The sequence below is a fragment of the Helianthus annuus genome, chromosome 12 (genome assembly GCF_002127325.2).
Source record: "Helianthus annuus cultivar XRQ/B chromosome 12, HanXRQr2.0-SUNRISE, whole genome shotgun sequence".
NCBI lineage: Eukaryota > Viridiplantae > Streptophyta > Magnoliopsida > Asterales > Asteraceae > Helianthus > Helianthus annuus.
Genome location: NC_035444.2, coordinates 134,571,899 through 134,594,860, shown reverse-complemented (window position 1 = coordinate 134,594,860; position 22,962 = coordinate 134,571,899).

The following is a 22,962-nucleotide window of genomic DNA, read 5'->3' as shown; positions in this document are numbered from 1 at the left end:
TAGGCGTAGTGACGAGTCGTAGTTTCGGTCAAAATGCGCATTAAGCGTATTTTGCAACCAAACTTCTCTTGGTATCGAAACACTTTGTTTTGATATCAAACCCGTTTTATAACTCAGTTAAGCATGTTTAACATGCTTAGCTCGTCACTTTTAGTTTAGTGCTTGTTAGAGTCGTAAGTCAAGCGGTCTAAACCACCGCTTAGACTTTCGAACTCGACCCGTTTGGTCGATCATTATGATTCGACCAAGCATGTTTAGTGACCATAGTTGTATAGGGAATAACCTTCCGAGGTTATACCTTATGGTCACCTAGTTTAAGTAGTTGTATGATAGGTAGATTATATGCCTTAAGTAAATGACCAAAATGCCCTTTTCATGCATAATTGGATTTTAAGCATATGTAACCTAAACATTTGTCACCTAACTGATTATGCAACATAATTAAACATGTTTAGGCATATAATACTTGTCATAGGACTAGTTAGACGTCTCGAACGCGTTTTACGCGAACGACACGTTAAAGTAGCGTAAGCTACCTAAACGGGTCGTAACGGGTCGAAAGCACTTAGGTTAGGTTTCCTTTTAGGATGTAGGCTTTGTTAAACCATATCACATGAGTTCCAACACTCATTTGGTTTACAAGACCTCATTCTATCCGATCTCCCGATTTAGGTCCGGTTATTTACATAGTTACCTATATAGGGTGCCGTTTGATTCCGTGATCCCTCTAGCTTTGCTTGGTTGTTGTCCAAGACTTCTAAGCACCCTCAAGTGAGTACATAGTCCCTTCTTTTACTGTTTTCAAACTGTTTTGGGGTGGAACACATGTGCCTACTTGATACTTTCATGTTTCCCATGTTTTTATATCATATAATTACTATGTTCAATAGTACACTATTAGTACATGATTTTATTACGTTTTGCTATGTATGTTCACTTAACATGTTAGCATATTGATTTCCGTATATTACATTTTGTCGCATATGCTCATCCAGCATATGGACACATTGTTTTACATTTTGAACCGTTGTAACCGTTTGATCCTGTGAACCGTTGTAACCGTTTGATCCTGTGAACCGTTGTAACCGTTTGATCCTGTGAACCGTTTGTGACTACTTGATTATGTGAACCGTTTGTGACTACTTGATTATGTGAACCGTTAGTAACCGTTTGATTATGTGAACCGTTTGTGACTACGTGACTATGTGAACCGTTTGTAACCATTGATTGACATGAACCGTTGAAACCTGTTTGAACCGTTGGGTTAGGGAAGTGATTAGATAACGGGGCGGGTATAATGTGTTAAAAGCATGGTGGATACGCCGCTGGTACTTCCTATATATAAGTGCTTTTAATACATTATATATAGTTGCGTTATCTAGATCACTTGGGCAATGGTAAACAAAACAAAGTTGTAATACAAGGTTTTTCCAACAATATTTTATACTATTCGAGTTTTTATTACAAAAACGATTTACAAATCTGGATTTAATTAAACAAATGTTTTGGAGTTAAGAATCATGGCTATGAGATTTTATAAACTCTAACCAATTTGATTTGAGTTGGTTAATTATGTCGCAATACTACACTTTTCAAAACAAGGTTTTTAAATAAGTATTGCAGCATGCAAACTAGCGATGAATCTGAAACTCATACAAAACCTATGTACTCGCCGGCATTTTTATGCTGACGTACCTATTTTCACATGTGTTTCAGGTACTATAGTTGATGATGCTTGATGATGATATTGGTGCTCTCTCACATAGGAATGAACAAGGCATTAGCGACTTTAAAACTTGAAAGATAATAGTTGTGTTTATCTAATTTGTATCAAAACATTTAGTTCAATAATACAATAAAACAAAACTATTTAATCCATGGTTGTGAAACAATGATTCTGTTACAACACTCCCCGACGTTTCCGCCACGTTTTGTTGTTTTACGTGGTCGGGGTGTGACAGGTCCAAAGTGTCAATGATGGATTATTATATTTAAAAATAGCCCTACAAGATGTTTATACCTTCAAACGAATAAATCATGGATCATACGAAGCTAAATATGAAAGAAAGTGAGAAATTACAAACTGCAGGGGCTAAAAGTGTCAACATGTGCAAAGTATACCTCTGAGTGACCTTTGGCAGACCCGAAGCTTTGTAACGGTAAAATATACTCACTAGAATATGTGATTAAAATTTCATAAAGTTTCGTTGTCGTATGAGAAAGTTATGATCAAATTCGTGTACGAGGGGTTAAAAGCGTCAACGTTGAATTCTAAGGCCTTATGAGTGTTTACAAAGTTGGTCAAGGACTTAACTAAGTTAGTAAAGGTACAAGAGCCCTTAAAAATCAAGTTTGAAGGCTGAAATAGCAAAAAGGGGACTTAAAACCATGTTACAAAGGACCAGGGACCGAAAATGCAAATTGTGAAACTTGTTTGACAGGTTTTGCAGGTCCAGGCGGCCCGCGTAAAGGTCCCCTATGACCTTACGCGGCCCGCGTCAGAGTGCCAGCGACAGAACTGTTGCACAGCTGCCAGTCAGACCTGATTAACCGACTTTAAAGGCTTGTTTTGCATACCAGGGGCTGCCCCAACCAGTTTTCATGCACTAGGGACAGTTGTAATGATCAGGGGACATGCATAGGGTTATTTGGCACCATCTTGTGAGATCAATTTCACTATATAAGAACTTCAAGTTGTGACCATTTTGAACATTCACTTGCATAAGTCCACAACTCATCTCTTGGAGCTCTCTGATCAGCAAGCAACCTTCATTAGGCTCCCTAAGCATAATTAGGACTCTTGTAAGTGTATTTAACCTTTCTAAATTCGTTTTAGCTTAGTTGATTAGCTAAAAGTCAAACCGTCATAATTAAGGTTTGACTTTGAGATTAGTCAATAATTACTCACTAATATCTCGAATTAAAAATACCTATAAGTAGGTAATTATGTGGGTAACAAACCCTTAAAAGGGTATTTCCAGATTCACACTCTAACTATGTTAATTGTCGAGTCAAAGCACATCTTAAAAAGTCAACAGAATGCTTATTTTCAAATTAATGTATAATTAGCAATGTAGGATACATGCAACCTGTTTGATCATTAAAATAACTTGGTAATTGATGTAAGAACATGTTCCAACATGTTCAACTCGACAATTTTCAGTTTAGGCTCGGTTTGGAACCGAAAGTCGCAAAGTTTGACTATTGCTTTGACTATCAGTTCTGACCCGTTTAAGCCAAGTTTAGGATTGCCTTAGAGCTTCTTTTGGACCTATTTGCATGTTAGTATAACTCTCTGAGATTATACAACTTGGTTCATTAGATATCCTATTCGCATGCATGTTTCCGTTAATCGCTTATATGTTGACCATTATGCCCATTTGACCTTAAAATGTGATTTTTGAAAATGTAAAAGGGTAGACACTTTAGCTACTGATTTATGAACTTGCACCTAAAATTTGAGATCAGTTTGAGGTATAGATTAAGAGTTATGCTCATTAACGTAAATTAAAGCTTCTTTAGTAATTAAATGGCGTAAATTGCATATAGCCTATTTAAACCGAAATTTTTATACAAGACCTTATACCTACTGTTATAAAATAATATTTTGGGATTTTTGAAGATTTTTATTTATTTTTAGGCTGAGCATAACTTAGTGTTCTAAGCTTAATTCGGTTTATGCCGGTTTTACCCTTTTATGCCATAAAATGAGTTTTACAAATCCTTTGGACCCCAAACCTTTTTCTACTAATTCAATATGTTAAATAAATTATTTTGAGCCTTCTGGAATATTAAAAATATCAACTTTTTATAGAAAACCCGGAAATGGCTCCAAATCGCCTTTTTAAGCGTTTTTAACGCATAAGCATGTATTAGAACATTATTAAACATATAGGGTTGAAACTTACTGATGTAATCAGTAAAAATTTATATTTTAAACAGTAGGAAAATATTTTAAACTCAGATCTCCAGTTTTGACATTTTAGACTTGTGTGAAATTACCAAAAGGCCCCTACGGAGCATAGAATGGTTATAAGCAATAAATTTCACATATATTTGATACCCTACTGTTATGACTTAGTAAATTAAGCATATTTACTAATTTAATCAGACCTGTAACTCAGGTTATTATTTAAACTCTTTTACACCCTTTAAAATGACCAAAATGCCCTTATGGGGCATAGTTTGGGTTTAAAACCAATTGGGGCATAATGGAAGGTATCATTCTGTTATCAGAACATATTTTAGGCATATTTACTTCAGAAACTTGTATTTGACTCTTATGGTTACTCGTTACGCACTTTACGCGTTCGGATCGGCTTACGTAACTAGTTTACCCATTTTAGCCGAAACGGGTCAAACCATATCATTTTGGTCTCAAAATCCAGAATGTGATTATGTTACCCATATTAAACAAGCATGCAAGCTTGTTGGGTCAAAACCACATTCTAAAATGGTCTTCGCCTTATCGTGCGTTTAAAACCGTAATCTTTATATAAAACTAACCGGTCTAAGCTTAAGACCCATTAGGATTCTAATAGGTTATTAAAACCTTAATTTCCAGATCTAGGAGCCCAGTAAAAGCTACGTGCACTCGCTGTAATTGATTTATACTTTGCTCAGGTAAATACGTTTAACTTATTTTCCCTATACAGGCTTGGGGTACGGTATATAAAATACCGCTTGGTCGGGGAATTGACCTTAACTGGTCGCTGGTTAAGTGTTGTCAAAATAACCTGTTTAAATGATGTTTTGTTTGTTTAACGCCTTTGGGGGTTTAATGACCATGTCCCGGATATCCTTGCCATCATTCAAAGAATGGCCACGACCTTAGCACACGGGTGTAGGCGTACACCCGTAGTGCATCTCAATAAAGTATAATCGTTGATCGTGAGAAGTCTCGCGGTGGAATTATATTAAGTGGTGTGTCTATTAATCTTTAACCCGGTACGACCCGGGCAACTGAACGCATATCAGACATGTAATTCTTTTACAAGATTATAAGCAAATAATTATCCCAAGTTATAAAAAGTTTTATGCCTCGGGCATTTAAATCAATTTTTAAACATTTTCAAAATGAGTCAGTTAAATTGTATTTACCAGTGTAAACTGACGTATTTTCCAAAAAGGCTAAGTGCAGGTACTACGCGTAATAGGCTGGCCACTCCTTAGCATCCATAGAAGTCTCGCAAGCTTAGGATGCACGAAGTCTGTTGAAATAAAGTTTCCTCTTTTGTTTAGATCCGCCTGTGGATCTATTTCGACTATTTTGTGATACTTGGATATTACAATATTATTAAGTTGAAATAAATCTTTCTTTGCTTCCGTTGTGCATTTATATATTGTATGTTTGACTATGATGATATCAACTACGTCACGGAACCCCCACCGGGCCCACCGGTGACACGTGGAAAATAGGGGTGTGACAGGTTGGGTCAGAGCCAACGCTGAGTGAATTAAACACTAGCCTTTTATGTTTAATCTCAGTCAAATAAATGCACATTCCTCGAGTTCTGAGTCTAGACAAAGAACGTAGGACAAACTCTGTTTTGTTTTATTCTATTTTCTCCTTATTTTATTTATATATATATATATATATATATATGTTGTTGTATTATTAATGTTGATAGGTCTAACCATGCCACCAAGAATGAGACGCGGACGGGGAAAGGATCCTTTCACAAGCCACGATCATGAAGCCGGACCCTCACACCGGCGAACACCTTCCATCACGATGAGTACGAGCCCACAAGAGCCGTGGAGGCTCTACGTTGAGCCCGGGAGGCGATCGGTATCCCTCAGCTCCTCACCTTCATACTTGCATTCCTTTGGGCCCCAATCAGAGAATGAGCCCAATAATCAATCCCCTTCTTTCATACCATTGCAAAGGCCCAATTCTCACCATTCGTATGACGACCCAACCCCAGTCTTTCAAAGCCGGTTCAACCCGGCCAACATCTTCCCAAAACACGTGGGATTCAACCCACTAGGACCTGAGGATCATTTCTCAGGAGACCATGCTGACGATATGGATGAAGACACGGACCCCATGGAACCAGCATCCGGAACACCAAACCACCCCATCGAAATCTCCGATGGGTCATCCTTTCACGGATCGCCTTATCGCGGTCCGGACAGCTACGAGGAGAGATTCCAGAATATTGACTGGTATTTTACCCCCTCTCACCACTCGTCTCCTTATCAGCAGCAGCAGCAGCAACAGCAACAGGATCCTTCTCAGGATTCTCGTTTCGTGGCAGTCACTCCGCCACCACCACCACCAGTGGAGCAACAACCGCCTCCGGAGCCACCGAGGCGGAGAAGGTCAAACGCACGGATGTCCGTGCGAGGGGGAGTCCGCATCAGCACTCCCAAACCATCGAGTAGCAGTCATTATCCGCCACTCCAGGAAGAAGAAGAAGAACCTGAAATGGGGGGTCCATCAAACCCCATTCCAGAGTTCAACTCAGTGCCTATGGCACCTCCGTTGGGTTTTGACAACCCAATACCTGCTTACGCTGGCTCAGCGGCGTACAACCCTTTTGAGCAGCCGGCTCATACCCAGTTCGACTATGCCAACGTAGACCCATATCAGGAAGCATAGGACTACAACGCACGTCACCCAGAGGGACCCTATGGTGGTCTTTGGACCATTGGTTACCCAACTTATGGGTACCAACGTCCACCACCTCCTCAACCTCTGTACCAGCCGCCGCAGCCGCAGCTAATCCCGCCGGATCGCCAGCAGGAGGTTCTTGATAGGTTGAACCAAGTCGAACAAGAAGTTCGAGAAGACCGCAGGGAACGGCAAGGCTTCTTCAAAGGTCTGTCAGACCTACTCAAGGGGAAGTCCAAGAGAAGGGGTCATTAAAGACCTTGTTGTTTATTTTATTTAGTTGTAATCAATCCCTGCGTGGACTTTTTATTTCTGTACTCAGCCCTGCGTGGGCTTGTCTTTCAGTATTTTGCCCCTGCGTGGGCATGTCTTTTAGTTAACCCCTTCGTGGGTTTGTTGTTTATTTTTCGCCCCTGCGTGGGCATGTTATTTTGTAGAAGTCCCGTTTAGGGCAAATGTTGTACTGTTTAATCTTTATTAATGGAATGGTTGAATTTTAATTTTCATAATTGTTTATTATTTATAAGTATATGCATAAACTTAAAATAAAAAGTAAAATGAAACTAACATTCCTAAATAAAGAAGATCTACCATTAATGGAAAAATCTAAAAAGAGACAAGACCTAGCCATGTGTCATTTTAAGACAAGGCCAAGATGGCATCTCCATAGTGAGATTCAGATCCATAATTAACGTCTCAACTTAGGATTGATCTGCGTTATAAAAAGAATCTTAGGGGTAAAACCTAGCCACGTGTCGTCGCAGGCATGGCCAAGATGGTAAAACCTGTCTAAAAGATTCCAAATTTATGTTAACATCTGTAGGTATGTTAGCATATTGGGCAAATTGTGATGCAGTATAAATCACATAGGCCATCTTTAAAAAAATTGGGTTAATTTAAAATTCCCTGAAAATAAATAACCATCCCTGGGGATGAAGTGCCTACGGGTAATAAATTAATGTCCTCTTGACTAAGAGACAGTAGAAGTCTGTAACTCATTGTCTAGAATAGGGTAATGAACTGTGGTTCAGACCCTAATACCTTGATTCTGTAAGAATCCGGGTTATAAATTAACACTGTCTTTGTGACTAAGTTATATGTTAATTCTTAATTGTAATATAGGATTATAATAAAGGTCCTAAATAAATACCCGATTAACAAATTAACCAGCAATGCCTATTTAAAACCATGGTTAATAAAAATATAAACTGTTGTATTAGCTTCTAAATAAAACCTTGCCTATTATTGTCTATATGTAGCAATTGAAGCTACATGGCTAGGTCGGACGAGGTAAACAGTCGTCCGGTAGAGAATTACGAGAATGCAAAGATACAGTTAACTGGCGCAGAGCTGAAAGCGCTTGTTGATGATGCAGTTACAAAGGCTTTAGAGTGGCAGTACAGTGAGTACAGTGGGACCCATAGTAGGACCTTGTCTACACAGCATAATAAGTCTAAGACTCACTTGGAGTCTCACAGCAAGCCAACCTCTGTCCAACCCAAGTCTAAGAAGGATGAGACTAAGAAGGATGATGATAGACATTCTTCAAATGAAAACAGTGATCACCCCAAGAAAATTGTGTTTGATGATGCCCCACGTGCCAAAGGTTGCACGTATAAATATTTTGTGTCTTGTAAACCCCGGGATTTTAATGGGGAGAAAGGGGCAGTGGACTGTATGACTTGGCTACATGAGATGGACACTGTTGTGGACATCAGTGGTTGTGCTGAAAAGGATATTGTAAAATTTGTATCCCAGTCGTTTAAGGGTGAAGCCTTGGCCTGGTGGAGGTCATTAATTCAGGCTACTGGAAAGGTTCCGTTGTATAACATGTCATGGGATCAGTTTGTCGCTCTCATCAAGGAGAACTACTGTCCCCAACACGAGGTGGAGAAGATAGAATCTGATTTTCTGTCGTTAGTCATGAAAACCCTGGATTGCCAGGCTTATCTCACGAGTTTTAATACTCTGTCAAGGTTAGTTCCTTACCTGGTGACGCCTGAACCGAAGAGGATAACCCGTTTTATTGGGGGTCTGGCCCCAGAAATAAAAGCAAGTGTCAAGGCCTCTCGGCCCGCTACATTTAGGTCAGTAGCTGGCATATCTCTGTCCCTCACGCTGGACGTAGATAGACAGAGATCGCTAAGAGCTGCAGATGCCGAAAAGAGGAAACGCGAAGATGATGGTTCGCGACGCTCAGATAAGAAGCGCAAGGGAAACAACGACCAGAATAAAGGGTCGGGATCCAAGAAGGGAGATCAACAGACGGGTGATAAACCCAGGTGCAAGGTTTGTAAGAAGCACCATTTTGGGAAATGCAGGCATGAGTCAAGATCACAATCCCAGCCAAAAGCGTGTGGAATTTGCAAGTCCCCAGATCACAAGGCAATAGACTGTAAGAAACTTAAGGATGCCACATGCTTTAATTGTAACGAGAAGGGGCATCTTAGGCCCAACTGCCCGAAACTTGCGAAGAAGGCTGAAGAGGGAAAGAAGACCAATGCAAGGGTCTTCCGCATGGATGCGAAGGAAGCTATTCAGGATGACAATGTCATAACATGTACTTTTCTCATAAATGATGTCTACGCAAGAGTATTATTTGATTCTAGGGCGGATAAATCTTTTGTAGATAATAAGTTCTGTGAATTATTGATATTACCTGTTAAAACCCTAAGTGTGAAATATGAAGTGGAATTAGCTGATGGAACCATAGAAACCGCTTCGACTGTATTAGATGGATGTGTCATATCCATTAGGAACCACTCTTTTCCTTTGTCCTTATTACCTTTTAAGCTAGCTGGCTTTGATATAGTGATAGGCATGGATTGGTTATCGCATAACCAAGCCCAGATAGTGTGTAACAAGAAGCAAGTAGTAATCAAGACTCCATCTGGTGAGCCACTCACCATTCAGGGAGATACTCAGCATGGATTACCCGAGCAGGTGTCTATGCTCAAAGCATCTAAATGCTTAAAGAAGGGTTGTGTCATTTATATGGCACAAGTGACTGTTGATGAACAGAAACCCAAGATTGAAGATATTCCAGTCATTTCTGAATACCCCGAAGTTTTTCCGGAAGAGCTACCTGGTTTGCCACCAGATAGACAAGTAGAGTTCAGAATCGACATCATCCCCGGAGCTGCACCTGTTGCTAGAGCACCTTATAGGTTAGCACCAACAGAGATGAAGGAATTAAGGACACAGCTAGATGATTTGCTAGCTAAAGGTTTTATTAGACCTAGTTCGTCTCCTTGGGGAGCGCCAATATTGTTCGTCAAGAAAAAGGATGGATCAATGCGTCTTTGCATTGATTACCGAGAGCTTAATAAAGTTACTATCAAGAATAGTATCCGTTACCCAGGATCGACGATCTGTTCGACCAGCTACAAGGAGCAAGCTACTTTTCCAAGATAGATCTCAGGTCAGGCTATCATCAATTGAAGGTCAAGGATGAAGATGTTCACAAGACCGCGTTTAGGACTCGTTATGGTTATTACGAGTTCCTAGTGATGCCTTTTGGGCTCACTAATGCACCTGCCCCATTCATGGATCTCATGAATCGCGTCTGCAAGCCTTATTTAGATAAATTCGTCATCGTCTTCATCGACGACATTCTCATCTACTCGAAAAGCCAAGCTGACCATGAGAAACATCTCCGATGCATTCTTAAACTGCTTCATCAAGAGAAACTCTATGCCAAATTTTCAAAGTGTGAATTTTGGCTTCGAGAAGTTCAGTTCCTTGGACATGTCGTGAGTGAACGTGGAATTCAGGTGGATCCCGCAAAGATAGAAGCTATTATTAACTGGCAAGAGCCAAAGACGCCTACAGAGATTCGTAGCTTCCTAGGTTTGGCAGGATACTATAGGCGATTTATTGAAAATTTTTCAAGGATTGCTGCGCCCTTAACTACGTTAACACGTAAGAATATTAAGTTTGGTTGGGGGCCCAAGCAGCAAGAATCTTTTGATATCTTGAAGTAGAAGTTGAGTAACGCTCCAGTACTGACTCTACCTGAAGGTATTGAAGAATTTGTGGTGTATTGCGATGCATCACACACCGGAATGGGTTGTGTGTTAATGCAAAAAGGCAAGGTCATTGCCTATGCTTCACGTCAACTAAAGGTGCACGAGAAGAATTACACCACCCATGACTTGGAATTGGGTGCCGTTGTATTTGCAATTAAGCTTTGGAGGCATTATCTGTATGGGACTAAGTGTGTGATCTACTCTGATCACAAGAGCCTTCAGCACTTGTTCAATCAGAAGGATTTGAATATGAGGCAGCGACGATGGATGGAAACTCTGAACGATTATGACTGTGAAATAAGATACCATCCAGGAAAGGCAAACGTAGTCGCTGATGCCTTAAGTAGAAAGGAAAGAGTGAAGTTTATAAGAATCAATGCCAAGAGCATTGAAATCAAGAACAGTTTGAATGAAAGGTTGTTAGCTGCACAAAAGGAAGCTGTGTTGGAAGCTAACTATCCTGAGGAAAAGTTAGGAGTGACTGAAGAGCAGTTGTCCTACGATAAGGACGGAATGTTGAGATTGAATGGACGAATATGGGTTCCTGTAAATGGAGGACTTCGGGATGTTATCCTCAAGGAAGCCCACAGTTCCATCCGTTCATCCTGGAGCTGATAAAATGTACCAGGATTTAAAGGCAAACTATTGGTGGATAGGCTTGAAAAAGTCTATAGCTGCTTATGTAGCTAGATGTCTGACGTGTGCTCAGGTAAAGGCAGAACATCAGAAGCCGTCAGGATTGCTACAACAGCCTGAAATTTCCACTTGGAAATGGGAAAGGGTGACGATGGATTTCATCACCAAGTTGCCAAAAACAAAGAAAGGAAACAATACTATATGGGTCATAGTGGATAGACTGACTAAATCAGCACATTTCCTACCCATTAAAGAGACTTTCAGTTCCGATATGCTAGCCCAACTATATGTGGATAAAATTGTATCCTTGCATGGCGTACCAGTATCTATTATTTCTGATAGGGATACAAGATACACCTCTCATTTTTGGAAGAGTTTTCAACAGTCGCCGGGTACGCAACTAAATTTTAGTACAGTTTACCATCCGCAGACAGATGGGCAGAGTGAGCGTACTATTCAAACGTTGGAAGACATACTGCGAGCATGTGTAATTGATCTAGGTGGTAGTTGGGACAGGCATCTACCATTGGTCGAATTCTCCTACAACAATAGCTACCATACCAGCATTCAGACTGCACCTTTTGAGGCATTATATGGTAGGAAGTGCAGAACGCCCATCTGTTGGGCAGAAGTAGGGGATACCCAATTATTAGGTCCTGACATAGTCTTCGAGACAACGGACAAGATTGTCCAGATCCGCGATCGCCTAAAAGCTGCCCGGGATAGGCAGAAGAGCTATGCAGATAAGAGGCGAAAACCTCTTAAGTTTGAGGTTGGCGATAAAGTTTTGCTTAAGGTATCGCCCTGGAAATGGGTAATGCGATTTGGTAAAAAGGGTAAGTTAAGCCCAAGGTATATAGGACAATTCGAGATCATCGAATGTGTAGGATCAGTGGCTTATAAGTTAAACTTACCTGAAGAGCTCAGTGGTATTCATAACGTATTTCACGTCTGCAATCTGAAGAAATGTATAGCTGATGAATCGCTAGTCATACCACATGCAGATGTGCACATAGACGAGAGTTTAAAATTTGTGGAGAAACCAGTGTCGATTGAGGATCGAGTCGATTGAGGATCGACAGGTAAAAAGGCTTCGAAGGAAGCTTGTGCCTATTGTCAAGGTGAAATGGGATGCCCGCAGAGGTCCTGAATATACGTGGGAGTTAGAGTCCACAATGAAAGAGAAGTACCCTCAATTGTTTCAGTAAATCTCGAGGTCGAGATTTCTTTTAAGGGGGTGAGGATGTAACACCTTGAAAATTTACGTCCAATAGAGTATAAACACGTGTCATAAGCTCTGAACGTGTGAAAGAACACTTTAGAGGGACTAATGTTGACAAACGGGGAAACTATGCAAATATAAGGGTCCAAAGTGTCAATGATGGATAATTATATTTAAAAATAGCCCTACAAGATGTTTATACCTTCAAACGAATAAATCATGGATCATACGAAGCTAAATATGAAAGAAAGTGAGAAATTACAAACTACAGGGGCTAAAAGTGTCAACATGTGCAAAGTATACCTCTGAGTGACCTTTTGGCAGACCCAAAGCTTTGTAACGGTAAAATATACTCACTAGAATATGTGGTTAAAATTTCATAAAGTTTTGTTATCGTATGAGAAAGTTATGATCAAATTCGTGTACGAGGGGTTAAAAGCGTCAACGTTGAATTCTAAGGCCTTATGAGTGTTTACAAAGTTGGTCAAGGACTTAACTAAGTTAGTAAAGGTACAAGAGCCCTTAAAAATCAAGTTAGAAGGCTGAAATAGCAAAAAGGGGACTTAAAACCACGTTACAAAGGACCAGGGACCGAAAATGCAAATTGTGAAACTTGTTTGGCGGGTTTTGCAGGTCCGGGCGGCCCACGTAAAGGTCCCCTATGACCTTACGCGGCCCGCGTCAGAGTGCCAGCGACAGAACTGTTGCACAACTGCCAGTCAGACCTGATTAACCGACTTTAAAGGCTTGTTTTGCATACCAGGGGCTACCCCAACCAGTTTTCATGCACTAGGGACAGTTGTAATGATCAGGGGACATGCATAGGGTTATTTGGCACCATCTTGTGAGATCAATTTCACTATATAAGAACTTCAAGTTGTGACCATTTTGAACATTCACTTGCATAAGTCCACAACTCATCTCCTGGAGCTCTCTGATCAGCAAGCAACCTTCATTAGGCTCCCTAAGCATAATTAGGACTCTTGTAAGTGTCCTTAACCTTTCTAAATTCGTTTTAGCTTAGTTGATTAGCTAAAAGTCAAACCTTCGTAATTAAGGTTTGACTTCGAGATTAGTCAATAATTACTCACTAATATCTCGAATTAAAAATACCTATAAGTAGGTAATTATGTGGGTAACAAACCCTTAAAAGGGTATTTCCAGATTCTCACTCTAACTATGTTAATTGTCGAGTCAAAGCACATCTTAAAAAGTCAACAGAATGCTTATTTTCAAATTATTGTATAATTAGCAATGTAGGATACATGCAACCTGTTTGATCATTAAAATAACTTGGTAATTGATGTAAGAACATGTTCCTACATGTTCAACTCGACAATTTTCAGTTTAGGCTCGGTTTGGAACCGAAAGTCGCAAAGTTTGACTATTGCTTTGACTATCAATTCTGACCCGTTTAAGCCAAGTTTAGGATTGCCTTAGAGCTTCTTTTGGACCTATTTGCATGTTAGTATAACTCTCTGAGATTATACAACTTGGTTCATTAGATATCCTATTCGCATGCATGTTTCCGTTAATCGCTTATATTTTAACCATTATGCCCATTTGACCTTAAAATGTGATTTTTGAAAATGTAAAAGGGTAGACACTTTAGCTACTGATTTATGAACTTGCAACTAAAATTTGAGATCAATTTGAGGTATAGATTAAGAGTTATGCTCATTAGCGTAAATTAAAGCTTCTTTAGTAATTAAATGGCGTAAATTGCATATAGCCTATTTAAACCGAAATTTTTATACAAGACCTTATACCTACTATTATAAAATAATATTTTGGGATTTTTGGAGATTTTTATTTATTTTTAGGCTGAGCATAACTTAGTGTTCTAAGCTTAATTCGGTTTATGCCGGTTTTACCCTTTTATGCCATAAAATGAGTTTTACAAATCCTTTTGACCTCAAACCTTTTTCTACTGATTCAATAAGTTAAATAAATTATTTTGAGCCTTCTGGAATATTAAAAATATCAACTTTTTATAGAAAACCCGGAAATGGCTTCAAATCGCCTTTTTAAGCGTTTTTAACGCATAAGCATGTATTAGAACATTATTAAACATATAGGGTTGAAACTTACTGATGTAATCAGTAAAATTTATATTTTAAATAGTAGGAAAATATTTTAAACTCAGATTTCCAGTTTTGACATTTTAGACTTGTGTGAAATTACCAAAATGCCCCTACGGAGCATAGAATGGTTATAAGCAATAAATTTCACATATATTTGATACCCTACTGTTATGACTTAGTAAATTAAGCATATTTACTAATTTAATCAGAACTGTAACTCAGGTTATTATTTAAACTCTTTTACACCCTTTAAAATGACCAAAATGCCCTTATGGGCATAGTTTGGGTTTAAAACCAATTGGGGCATAATGGAAGGTATCATTCTGATATCACAACATATTTTAGGCATATTAACTTCAGAAACTTGTATTTGACTCTTATGGTTACTCGTTACGCACTTTACTCGTTCGGATCGGCTTACGTAACTAGTTTACCCATTTTAGCCGAAACGGGTCAAACCATATCATTTTGGTCTCAAAATCCAGAATGTGATTATGTTACCCATATTAAACAAGCATGCAAGCTTGTTGGGTCAAAACCACATTCTAAAACGGTCTTCGCCTTATCGTGCGTTTAAAACCGTAATCTTTATATAAAACTAACCGGTCTAAGCTTAAGACCCGTTAGGATTCTAATAGGTTATTAAAACCTTAATTTTCAGATCTAGGAGCCCAGTAAAAGCTACGTGCACTCGCTGTAATTGATTTATACTTTGCGCAGGTAAATACATTTAACTTATTTTCCCTATACGGGCTTGGGGTACGGTATATAAATACCGCTTGGTCGGGGAATTGACCTTAACCGGTCGGTGGTTAAGTGTTGTCAAAATAACCCGTTTAAATGTGATTTTGTTTGTTTAACGCCTTTGGGGGTTTAATGACCATGTCCCGGATATCCTTGGCATCATTCAAAGAATAGCCACGACCTTAGCACACGGGTGTAGGCGTACACCCGTAGTGTATCTCAATAAAGTATAATCGTCGGTCGAGAGAAGTCTCGCGGCGGAATTATATTAAGTGGTGTGTCTATTAGTCTTTAACCCGGTACGACCCGGGCAACTGAACGCATATCAGACATGTAATTCTTTTACAAGATTATAAGCAAATAATTATCCTAAGTTATAAAAAGTTTTGTGCCTCGGGCATTTAAATCAATTTTTAAACATTTTCAAAATGAGTCAGTTAAATTGTATTTACCAGTGTAAACTGACGTATTTTCCAAAAAGGCTAAGTGCAGGTACTACGCGTAATAGGCTGGCCACTCCTTAGCATCCATAGAAGTCTCGCAAGCTTAGGATGCACGAAGTCTGTTGAAATAAAGTTTCCTCTTTTGTTTAGATCCGCCTGTGGATCTATTTCGACTATTTTGTGATACTTGGATATTACAATATTATTAAGTTGAAATTAATCTTTCTTTGCTTCCGCTGTGCATTTATATATTGTATGTTTGACTATGATGATATCAACTACATCACGGAACCCCCACCGGGCCCACCGCTGACACATGGAAAATAGGGGTGTGACAACTGGGATCATCCTTTTTTATTTTCAACGCCAGACTTCCTGGTGAACAGGTCAGTACTTCCGTACAGCAGAGAGACCAAGGAAGTTCTGACGAGGGCGAGACAGATACCTTAAACAGTACGGATTTGGCTATGATAGCACACAGAATTCTCTTATTTTGTGAGATTTCTAATGTTTCTAGGTTTTGGCCCTTTTTGTGGCTCTTTTAGCAAGATATCCTGACTGTGCCCAGGTCTGCATATAGTCTGGATGCAACAGAGGGACAACCCTGATATCCCGGATGATTGATCAGTATAAAGACCCGAAACCTCAGATGTTGGCTATCTATCAACGCAGGATTTAAGACCATGAAATCGTATGTCGTTGGTCTGTTACCCACGAGATGTCCAGTCCATTATGTTTGTATCACTTTTGCGTCTTTTGCTTTTCGAGCGGCAGACCTATCAACACATCGCAATGGAGCCTAACCTGTTTAACATTGAAACCTTACGTGTATTAATTAAGTTCTTTAACACGAAAGCTCATTTCATTTCCTGGCAACTTTTCTCCCCCTAAATTTGTGCAAAAGTTGAATACTTTATGCCCAAATTTACCAGATGGAAACACATAAAAACCCCTTATTATTATTTACAAGAGTTTTTTTTTAAATGCTCAGTCGGTGAAGCGAATCATTTTCAAGAGGTCTACAAGCACATTAAACCTAGATATGCTGACAGGTTTGGTAAAAAGATCCGCTGTGTTAGCATCAGTATGGATCTGTTCAAGTTTAATAAGACCTCTGTCAAAGCAATCTCTTATGAAATGAATTTTAATGTCAATGTGCTTGGTTTTGGAGTGAAAAACAGGGTTTTTAGTGATCTGGATGGCGGCATCGTTATCACAATAAATAGTTGTATCAAGATAAGTCAAACCGTAATCTTCCAATTGATGCTGCATCCAAAGAACCTGGGAGCAGCATGCAGATGCTGCAACGTATTCTGCTTCCGCTGTGGAAAGAGATACTGTCTGCTGCTTCTTGCATTGCCAAGAAATGAGTCTGTCTCCCAAGAACTGGCATCCTGCTGATGTGGACTTCCTATCCCTGTCAGTTCCTCCAAAATTGCTATCTGAAAAGGCAAACAGATCAAAGTTCGAATCTCTGGGATACCAGAGTCCGAGTGTAGGAGCTCCCTTCAAATATCTGAAAATTCTTTTAACAGTAGTTAAATGAGTGAGTTTAGGATTAGCCTGATAACGAGCACACTGACACACGGCATACAGAATGTCTGGCCGACTGGCAGTCAGATACATTAGTCAGCCGATCATTGAACGATACAGTGTCTGGTTGACAGGACTTCCTTCTGGATCCTCAGTTAACAACGGCCGTTCTGCAATTGGGGAGTCACTTGGCTTTGAGTCTGTCATGCTAAACTTTGCAAGAACGTCAGTTACATATTTACTTTGGTGAATCAATATTCCTTGATTGTTCTGACGGACTTACAGACCCAAAAACATCGTCATTCTCCTAAAGGACTCATCTTAAACTTTTTCTTCATGACTTCTTCAAACTCCTTGCAAAGAGCATCATTAGTCGATCCAAAGATGATGTCGTCGACGTATATTTGAACAAGAATGATATCCTTGTCAACACGCTTGATGAACAATGTCTGATCGATCATTCCTCGGGTGTATCCATGAGTGAGCAAATGTTCTGTTAGAGTTGCATACCATGCACGAGGTGCTTGATGCAATCCATACAGAGCCTTGTCCAGCTTGTAAGCATACCCTTCCTTTTCTTGGTCAATGAATCCCGGCGGTTGAGCAACGTAAATTTCTTCCTTGACCTTTCCATAAAGAAATGCCGTCTTGACATCCATTTGATAGAAAGTAAATCCCATAAAAGATGCGTATGCCAAGAAGATACGGATGGCTTCTAGACGAGCTACTGGGGCATACACTTCATCATAATCTAGGCCTTCAACTTGACTGAAGCCTTGGACTACTAATCTGGCCTTATTTCTCACAATCACACTAGAATCATCTTGCTTGTTACGAAATACCCATCGTGTGCCAAGGGCTCTTTTTCCTTGGGGCAGCTTCTCAAGTTTCCATACTCCAAGTCGTTCGAACTGATTGAGCTCTTCATGCATTGCAACGACCCATCCAGGTTCCTGCAAGGCAACATTAATGTTCTTAGGCTCAATCTGTGATATGAAACAAGAATACAAGCACGTGTTGATGTCTCCAGATTTGCTGCGGGTTTGAACGCCAGCAGATACTGGGCCAATGACATTTGAGAATGGGTGACTTTTCTGAACACGCTGCGGAATTGCTGTTGCAGGAGCTTGCAGATTAGATTGCAAATTTGAAAAGCTTCTGGAAGCTATTCCAGATGGCTCCCCCTCACTTGGTGTTGTGGGGTGGATCTCATGTGTATCTGCAGTGCAATCAGATGGAATTGTGTCTTGAAACAAAAAGGCTCCCTGAACATTTGACGGACCGGTAGAGCCTTCAGTGTTGTTGGTTTCACTATTTGAGTTATTTGTTGAAGGTTCAGGACGCGATCCCTAAAAGGATGATGAACGGCTCGTATTTTCTTTGTCAAATCCCGATGGATTCACAGTGAGCTTTCTGATTAGATTCTGCAATGGCACATTCTCATCTTCATCTTCAATAGGAATAGGCATTTCTTCTGCTGTATTTTCTGCAACAATTTCGTTAGACAAAATAGGAAACGATTTAAACAAGGAGGAATAGTCATATAACCAGTCAGGGCCAATGCGAGCGTCTTTTGGATTTTCTTCCAGCCAATCTACATGATATGCTTCCACAACTTGCTTCTTGACCTTGTTGTACACACGATAGGAAGTATTCTTAGCATAACCAATGAAGTAGCATGGATCTCCTCGAGCTTCAAACTTTCCCTTGGAGTCCATGAGAAGAAGAACACACGGGCAGCCGAAAGTGCGAAAGTGTTGCACCGAGGGTTTTTGACCTTCAACAATTTCGTATGGAGTTTTCATGTGACGCTTGTTAATCAAGGCATGATTCTGAACATAGTAAGCCGTATTTACTGCTTCAGCCCAGAATATAAGTGGAAGCCCCGAATCTATCAGCATTGTGCGAGCAGCTTCGATGAGAGTACGATTGCGTCTTTCTACAACCCCATTCTGTTGAGGGGGTCTTGCTGTGCTGTATTGACGGTCGATTCCTTTGAGTGCACAAAATTCGTTCAGCTCAGCATTCTTGAATTCAGTTCCATTGTCACAGCGAATAATCTTCACACGTTCATTTGACTGATTTTCCATGAGTATTACAAATTTCTTAATTAAATTGGTTGTCTCGCTTTTCTGCTTCAAGAAGAACACCCACGTGAAACGTGAAAAGTCATCTGTGACGACCAAGCAGTAAGCCTTTCCTCCGATGCTGAGTACATTGACTGGACCAAATAAGTCCATATGCAGTAGTTCCAAGACTTTCGAAGTGGTGTGAACAGGTTTGGACTTATGAGGCCTACGATGCTGCTTTCCTCGAGCACATGCTTCACATTTCTCTATTTGCATGAAATCCTTGATTGGCAAGTTTCTGACCAGACCTCCTTTAGCTAATCGATTCAAATTTTTCGTGTTCAGGTGACCCAACCGACGGTGCCATAGCATAGCATCATGCTCAGCAATTTCTGAAAACAGACAAGTAACTTGATCAGTAGGAGCTTTATTCATATCAATAACATAGGCATTTCCTCTTCGTTCAGCTTCAATCAGAAACCAGTCTTCAGGTATGAGGATTCCTGGTTTCAGGATGACACACCCACTCTTAGTGAAGAGAACTTCCATTCCTTTGTCACACATCTGCGATACACTCAGCAGACTATGCTTAAGCTCAGGGACATAGTTAACATCTGAAAAAGTGAGGACGCCATTCTTGACAGTGCCTTTCATGGTGATTCTTCCTGATTCTCCTCCTGCGAACTTGACACATCCACCGTCGAATACCTTGATATCATTCAACTGGGACATGTCTCCCGTCATGTGTCTAGAACAACCACTATCGATAAACCAAAGTCTAAAGATAGCCCTCCATAGTCGTTCCAGCACATAAAACGGAATCAGTTAGAGACTGGAACCCAGGCCATAGAGGACCTGAGTTTACCATTGTGACACCCCAGGAAAACCAGGAAACCAACGCAACATAACTAGCTTCCTCAGTAACCACGTGCTAAATTTCGGGACGAAATTCTCTTAACAGGGGGAGAATGTGACAACCCTCAAAAACTTCATGTAACCGTACAATTTATTAATGATAATTAAAGTGCTTGATGATTGTGTGGAATTACTTAACTGCTTTCTGATTAATGTGTTATACTTACATGTGCTTGTTAACATACTAGTCTTGTGCAGAAAAGTTACTAAATAGTCTTGTATGCTTTCCTGAGTGTTGAAAATTAAAAATGTTACAAAAATCTATATATAGGACACTTTACGGATTAATTAAGCACCTTAACGGAATAGTATCAAACCGAACAACCAGACATTACGCGGAACACCAAAATAATGCTAGAAGCATTGTTTTTATTTTTCTGAGCTAGTTAGGGTCCCCGAACACCCTAACACACTATATATTACTTGACACTCATAATACACTAACTAAATACTTAATCTCCTAACTAGATCCCTAACCATCCATCACCACCCAACTAAACCAACCCCCCCCCCCCCCCAACCGGTTCTAGAAAGTGGGATCCCCACTTTGATTTCTTTTATTTGTTTATTGCAATTGTATAGTACTTGGGGGACATAGAACACATTGGGTAATAAGGTGTAGGAAGTTCTTATATAAATCCTCTAGACAATCACTCATGTCATCTTCATCACTCAACACCCACACTCCTCTCTTCCTCCTTCTTTGGCTTCGGCCGAACCCAAACCACACCACCATCATCATCATTCGATCTTGTTCATCCATGCTACAAGCACACAAAGGTGATAAAGGTCATACAACGAAGCTTGGTGTTCTCGGAAGTGGAAGGACCTTCTCTATTTGCTATTAACCACCACATTTCTTCACTTAAACTTCCCTAGTCTTGAACTAGTGGTAAGAACTTAGATCTTTGCTTTTTACATCTTGTTTAAGTGGTTAATAATGTTTAATGATCAAAATGATAAGAACTCTAATGAATCTTGTGAAGAAATCTTGAACATAAAGTAACAAGATGATGAACTAAGATGAACTCATGGTTAAATGAAGTTGGTTTGGTCATGTTGATGATTACTTGGTGTTTATTTGGTGATTACTAGCAATATGATGTTTGATCATCATATGAAGCTTGTTAAGTTATGATTGAAAACATGACTTAACAAGTTAGAGGTGATTATGTGTGCATAAAATAATCATCTTCTTGTTAGAGCATGAACTTGTGAAAATGATTGTTCTTGAAAAATAATAAACCAAGTGAACTAGTGATTCTCATAGATCTAAAACTTGTGAATGATTTTTCTAAATAAACCAAGTCTAAAAGACGGGTCTTGAAGGATCATAACTTTTCCTTGCATATACATTATTTTTGGAAATTAAAAGGGGTATAAAGATGCAAGTGAAAGTTGAAAATTTGGTAAACAAATATTTTTGTAAAAATATGTTCACAAGTTGTGAACATCTAAAAATCACAAGAATGAGATTTTAAATAAAGTAAACACACTTTGGAGGGTAACTAAGACCACTAAACACCCCACTAAGTTACTACGCGTTTTTTATGAAAAACCAAGTTCATGTTATTATGTAAAGTGCATTGTTTTTGCACTTGACTAGTGTAATGTTGTTTAGTAACTTGTTGTTGATTGATTGAATTTTTGAAAAGAAAACGATATGCTAGTAAGCATGGACACCTCCGTTTACAAAGGAAACTCTGGCGAAATTTTCTAAAAATTCCAATACTTAGAAAATATTTTTCTAAACAAGCATTACAAGTATATTTTGTAACTTGTGTTTCGAATATAAACTCCGCCATAATTTTTGGTAACAAAATACAAAGTGTCGGAGGTTGGTTTTTGTAAATAAAAATGGGTAAATATATATTTTGAATATATATCTTAAATTAGAACACTTGTGTGGATACTTGTTTATTTTGTGAGATAGTTATATTATTTTAGGGTAAAATAATGTAACTTAACAATATAACTTGACATGTGAATTGTGTGATATGTGATAAAAATAATGAGTAGATAAACCATACGTGTTGTGCATGAGAAATTGATTGTTATCTGTACCTTATTAGGACGTGCTTGATTTCCTGATTATTAGAGTAACTAATCTAACCGAGCAAACCGAGGTGAGTTCACACTTTTCTACAAAGCATGGTAAATTCCCGGTGGGAATGGGAATGGGTTCAGGAATAGGGATTCCTCGTCCTTGGGACGTACTTAGACTTACTGGACTAGAACTCTATCACCGAAGTCCCTCCCTTTATATCGACTTAATCGCCGAGGCTATGGCGAGCGGGTCATTAGTTAATAGCGCTATTAGGTTTAACAAACCTCACACCGTGCCAGTCGGACGGGCGTGTACTAATGGACTATGGCACGTCGGTGATGATAGACACCAACGCTAGGGCACAATTAATTTTCGTTAGTAGTCGATATGATAAACGAGTCTGGTAGTTTAAATAACGGGGTAGCCCCCACGGCCGATGTGCCGGGCTGGATAGCCAGGGAAGGTGGACATGGGATGGATAACTAATAAATGTTTTCGAACTATGGGGTAACCCCCACGGCTGGATAGCTGATTAAGATTAAAATACGTTTTTGGAAACAAAATCTAAAATGGAAAACCAACCGTGAACTCACTCAACTTTGTTGTTGACTCGTTGTTACATGCT